At 50.1% G+C, this 6,286-nt stretch overlaps 1 protein-coding gene across 1 annotated transcript in view; it reads right to left on the reverse strand.

Annotated features, from left to right (window-relative positions):
* The window catches only part of LOC119466595 (ninjurin-2), a 56,884-nt gene extending 51,023 nt beyond the window's left edge, over positions 1–5,861 (reverse strand). The window contains exon 1 of the transcript XR_007464075.1: positions 5,394–5,861. The gene's annotated coding sequence lies outside the window, so the exon portion shown is untranslated. The remainder of the gene's footprint in view (positions 1–5,393) is intronic.
* Positions 5,862–6,286: the final 425 nt, after the last annotated feature.

The raw sequence follows: 6,286 nt of genomic DNA on the forward strand, positions 1-6,286 counted from the left end.
TAACGCAGAAGTGGAGGTACTCGACCGGCTGATACGCAAGGCGTATAAGCAAGCGCTCGGACTCCCACCCGGAACGGCTACTTTTCGCCTCGAGGAGACAGGGGTGTATGTACAACAACGCACGGGAAATCATAGAGGCCCACCTGGTAAGCCAGAAGGAAAGACTACTACGCAGAATAGCGGGACGCTGCGTCTTGGATATTCCGTACGGAAGACCGGCGCACTGACCGAAATCCCAACACGAATACAAGAAACTATGCACGTCTCACCGATTCCCAGGAACATGCACCCAAACTTCCACATCAGACGGAGACAAGCCCGAGCGCAGGCGCTCGCGAGAAAGTATGGAAACCACCCCAATGTCTTGTACGTCGACGCGGCCAGCACCGCAAGAAGCACCGCATTCGTCACCAGCGTAGTCGACAATCACGGGACCGAAATAAATGCGTTGTCGGTTTCCAGAGTGAGCGCTGCGGAAGCAGAGGAACTAGCGATAGCATTAGCCATCACGACGAGACCGCAGTGGGATTGCGTCATAGTTCTGACGGACTCTCAGACGGCATGCAGAAATTATTCCAGGGCCAAAATTTCGAGGGCCGCACATCGCATTCTGAATGGAGTGCACCAGCTGCCACCATACATACAGATCGTGTGGACTACGGGGCATGAGTCCTTACGGGGTAATCAGCAGGCACACGCCTACGCCCGAGCGCATGCACACCGGGAGCCGCGAGATGACCGCGCCGAGCAGTTCCAACCAGAGCCCATACCATTAACATACACGCACATCCTACAACACTATCGCATTTCACGAAGAATACCCCCACCGCATAATGCGCTGACGCGAGAGGAAGCCGTAATATGGCGAAAACTCCAAACAAACACATATCCACATTTGAGTCTTTACCACGTCATACACCCTGCGCTGTATTCCTATAAATGTCCACAATGAGATCAATGTGCAACGCTTACATGACATGGGCTTGCGCAAACACACCACAGCTCACACCCATAACACAGCTCACACCCATAACACACCCCACCACACGGCAATGGGAGGCAGCGCTGTCCAGCTCCAACTCGACGGACCAGCTCAACCTGGTCAACCGAGCGAGAAGGACAGCTAAGGCCGCTGGACTCCTGGACTGAGGGGACCACCCACTGCAGAGCGGAGGAGCTACCTACGCTCGCGTGCTCTTTTGATTAAAGTTTACTCTCTCTCTTCCAAGCAATACCATAAATATGATTTCCAAGCATTCCCCATTTCCGGGCATTATGTCCTGCACTTTAGCATGCACCACAAGTACACGGGCGACTTCGCATTTCCAAAACTTGGCCTCGGGCGACGCGACGGTATACGCTATACATACACAGAGACGGACGTAACAGAGGCTCCCAGCCGGACCATGCTAGACGTTCGCAGAATGCCTTCTCACACTCAAGACAAATGCGTGGGTGCAAAGCCTGTTTTCAGCACTTTATAGAAGATGGAATTTTCGAATTACAAGTTTCTGATATGTTCCTCGGCGTTCTGCCGGCGCCAGCAACACACTCCCATGTTATCACTCTTGGCAATCGCCCATCGCGTTTTCGACAGACGTGAGTACCGACAGAAGGTATATGTTGTTGCGGGGCCACAAAAAACGTCACAACCTTGTCCCTCGAAGATTCATTACACGCCAGACTAACTTTGTCACCACGGCCGAGCTGCTTATCGCTAACTAAAGCCCCTATATATATAGGGGCTTTATCGCTAACTGCGTCACAGCGCCCTGTGCGGCCAGTGTGCAACAACAGAACCAAAATAAGTTACAATAATCCCATATGAAGCGTCGGAAACATGTCCCAGCACGATTCATTAACTCAAACTAACTGCGCCAGGACGGCCGAGCTGTTTTTCGCTAACTGCGTCTCAAGTCTCGGTCCCGTGCTGTAAGCCTAATTGCGTCGAAGACTGTGAAACAAAATTTCTCACCTTGCCGTAGTCCAATAGGGCAGTGGTGTCTTGTCCCAGTGCAGAAGGAACGCAAGAATAAGCCGAGAGCCGAAGAAACCAGCAGGCTACATTTAAAAAAGAGAGATAGAGACAGACGCGTCGCCGCGGGCGAGCGCTCAAACGCGCGCGCAGCCGTCCTCGCTCGCTTCGGTGGAGTGTCTGACGGATTACGCATACATCTGGCGCGTCCTTGGCCTGTCGCTAGGTAACGCAAGAAAAATAAGTCGCAAAGTTTAAGTTCATTTATACGCATAAAGTTTTAGTTTTCGCGGCAAAGAATTAAAATAATAAAACAATGTCTGTTAACTTAATTTCACTCTTTTTTTTTTTTCGATGCTCGCGGCAGCTAACGTTCGGCATCAATACTATAGCGTGACGTGTTCCCTGTTGCCGGTTTTTGCCGAGTGTCCCTCTTGTTGAATTTCTTTCTCTATGCCTCGCTGGCCGCGCCCGAGCGCGCATGCGCTGCGTCAACAGCTCATCGCGGCGCTGCTGCGGGTCATGTCTAAACTTTCAGCGATCCTGGCGTCATCGGCGTGACGTATCCGACCTGCTGCCTGGCACTACTGGCACGCTAGAAACGCCGGTCTATATCCGCGCCTTTTACAGCCTATATATTCAGCGCTGACCCCTGCGTATACCCGCCGTGATGGCTTACTGGCTATGGCGTTGCGCTGCTAAGCACGGGGTAGCGGCGGCCGCATTTCGATGAGGACGAAATGCAACAACGCCCGTGTAACGTGCATTGGGTGCACGGTTAAAGAAACCATCCGTAGTCCTCCGCCACTGCGTGCCTCAAAATCAGATCGTGGTTTTGGCATGTAAAACCTCAGAACTTAGTTTTTTTTTTTTTTTTTTTATTATTATTAACCGTGCATCCTCGAAGGATTCGGAAACTCTACATATTTACAGCTGGGCACTGCAAGTATACAGGTTGTCCCAGCTAAAAGTAGCCAATGTTTTCAAAACGACGGAGTGTGCTATAGGAGGCTCAAACCAACTCACGTGGTGTTGAGGATCCCGTGTCCTAGTCTGCAGTATTTTTTTTTTCGTTTTTCAAAGTCAATTAATCAGTATAAACTAATTGCCTAACTTTTTCAATATTGGCTAGACCAAGAAAGTGTCAATACGAAAGTTGTAGATCACATTTAAAAACGGCCGACTGATGTGTTTGCAACTAAGTACCATTGATGGAGCTTCTTAAATTGCCTTTAAAGAAAGCCCGCGAAATACAAAAACAACCACGTGATAGCGCCACTATTTCAGTGCTCCCAGACGATCGATCAAGAAACGAAATCCACATATCTGTACAGCGGTTCCGCGACGGGCTTGGCGTTTCATGTGGCCGCAAAGTACGCGCCAGCAACTATTTCTATAGTAAGATATAATCGCGAACGAATAGAAGAACATGGCAATTGCATTTTCCTTCCCGATTAAACAGTTCTGCGATCAATATTTACTCAAGCCCGAGCTTCTTTTTTTTTTTTTCTTGCCTCGTGTGTTCAAGCTTCATTCCACCAGTGGAGCGAATGATATGTTTATGCCATGTCACGCCGAAGCGCGACGCGTCTTCATCACCGCCGCTCGCTCTGTGCGCCCGATCGCGACAGGGCACGCGAGTGAGTCTAGAAAACAGCATGCAAACAATGTCCTTTACTGATCGGTCATCTGGGGGCGCTGAAATAATGGCGCTATCACGTGGTTGTTCTTGTATTTCACGGGCTTTATTTAAAGGCAATTATAAGAAGCTCCATCAATGGGACTTAGTTGCAAACACATCATTCGACCGTTTTTAAATGTGATCTACAACTTTCGTATTGACACTTTCTTGGTCTAGCCAATATTTAAAAAAGTTAGGCAAATAGTTTATACTGATTAATTGACTTTGCAAAACTAAAGAAATACCGCAGAATAGGACACGTGATCCTCAAAACCACTGAGTTGGTTTGAGCCTCCTAGCACACTCCGTCGTTTTTAAAACATTGGCTACTTTTAGCTGGGACAGCCTGTGTATACCCAGCAAGAAGACTTCCGCAAACGCTCGTTATTTATTTATTCATGTGATGATTGACTGTATAGTGCAGTACCCAAATTGAACGTCGCTTGTTAGGGTTCGTTCCGCTCACATCTCACGCACTCGGGCAGTTTGACTACGACACCGTCACGCTCCTCTCAATCGGCAGCGGAGCGAGGGCAGTGTTCTAATTCCGCTCCCAGCATGAGCGTAAACGTTCCGGTAAACGTTTTTTTTTCTTTTTTTTTTTTATTCATCGGCCTGAGCGGAGCGAACCGTAAGCGCTCATCAACTATAACGCTGTGCCGATAGCGATAGCCTTTGCGGGTGCGTGGCAAACCTGACAACCATAAGAAAGCACGCTTGCGCCATCTCTCAGGAATAAAGTTAATTCAGTCTCGAGACGCCGTTATGACACACCTTCTGTTTTCCGAACAAACATCAGCTACCTAGCTATAAAAAGTCACTTTAGCATACGCTAAAGAGGATGAAGGCGAAAGCCTGCGCGACATTCTCACGAGACATTCATTAAATTACTTGATATTCTCGTTCGAATGTGTTGTTACTTCCTATTTTCTCCCACCAAAGGTCGTGGGTTCGAGTGCCTTAACTCTGTCTTAATTAACTGTGCCTTATTTAACTTCGCCTTAATTAACACCAAAGGTCATGGGTTCGCCTCCCACCAATGGTCATGAGTGGCACCATCAATTTTGGTGCCATAATTTTGGTGCCATATAACGCCGGAGGGTCAATTTTTCCACCCATGAGCCATCTAAGTCTTGCGCTTTAATGAAGGCACTACATTCACAATCCCAACCAAATGGCGAATCCATTCCACGGACAGAGCGTGACGTTGCTCGGCGACATTGCACGCGTGCGAGCTTCCCCGCACGGCGGGATTCGGTGCCGACCACACGCCGAGCCACGCGTAGCGCTCTGTCCACGAGTAGAACAAGCGATTGACGCGACGGATCAGTTTAAATTGCCACCTGAGCCTGCGGAGCGCATACCATGTGGTCATTCGTCACCCTCACCGATTTTCTCCTGCACTGGCGTGGACCGATTCGCGAGATTGAAACGGGAATCCTTACAGTGAAATATCCCACTTCTGTTGCAGAAAGGTTGCTGTGGAGAGATGGAGGCAGCAAATGCATCCTCGGCTCCTTAATTTCTCTTTGTTCGAAAAAAAAAAACGTAATTAAAACAAAGAGATCAGGCTTTCAACGCGAGCCTGCAGTCTCGTTGATGTCCCAATGAAGTGTCGTCTGCTTTTCTGTCATGCGAACACTCGGTGAACCTGCCTGAATGGTGCTTTAGGAAAGAGCTCCCCGAAACGACCAACATGGCGAGCGCGTTCATCCGCTAATTCATTCCGAGACTCACCCGGTCGGAGCCCATGTCGCCTCCGACGACGCTGTCTTCCAAGCCCAGTTGTCGGCGTACGGCGTCCATGTGGGTCGGGAGGGCCGATTGAATTGGGTGGGCTGCAGTGGCGAGACGAGGATGTCTCCTTCCGGGCCGGCCCGTTACCGTGGCGGCGAGCGGCGGTGGAAGAACGCAGTGCGGGCCAGCGGCCGACCCGACGTTCGGCGCGCGCGTGACGGCAACGCACCTGCCCCTTCTTCACGTGTAGCGGCGGCGGTTATGCACCATTTTCGCGAACACGGCTCTCTTTCGCCTTGCCGTACGCCGTCCCTCTGCCACATACATGCGTGGGAGCGGCGGCGGCCGCGCGACGACCATGAAGGATTGCGAAGTGAGTTGGAATTAAAATGGCACTGGCGGGGCGAGAAACATGGCGCAAGTTGAACACGACGCTGATCGACGCTGCGGCAGCTCGAAAGTTGTGGACAGCTTCTATAAACTGTTTCTTGTTGCTTTCGCGGGGATTAATGTGTGTAATATTTTTTTCTTTTCTTTTTTTTTTTTTTTTTTGGGGGGGGGGGGGTATTTTGACAGCGAAACCCCACCTCTCGCATATACGGAGGATGACTCCATAGTTGTGGCTCCTCGATGAGCGTCTCGATCGGGAATGGGGCCAAAGGAAGCAAACGCACGAGCCCGAAAACGCGCGCAGAAGTTGACAGTCTTGCGGATCGACGAGATGGCTGTTCGTATCTATATACACTCACGGCTACATAATTATATTAACAACTGCGTACATACACAGCCAATTTAAACGTGAACAACAAATCCCCCTAGAAATTCCTCGCCCTTTGGGAAGTAACCGCGGCGACCACAGTGTGTGATGGGTTCGAAAACGCACCATGCGCACT

Source organism: Dermacentor silvarum, chromosome 10 (assembly GCF_013339745.2).
Source record: "Dermacentor silvarum isolate Dsil-2018 chromosome 10, BIME_Dsil_1.4, whole genome shotgun sequence".
In the NCBI taxonomy this organism is placed as follows: domain Eukaryota; kingdom Metazoa; phylum Arthropoda; class Arachnida; order Ixodida; family Ixodidae; genus Dermacentor; species Dermacentor silvarum.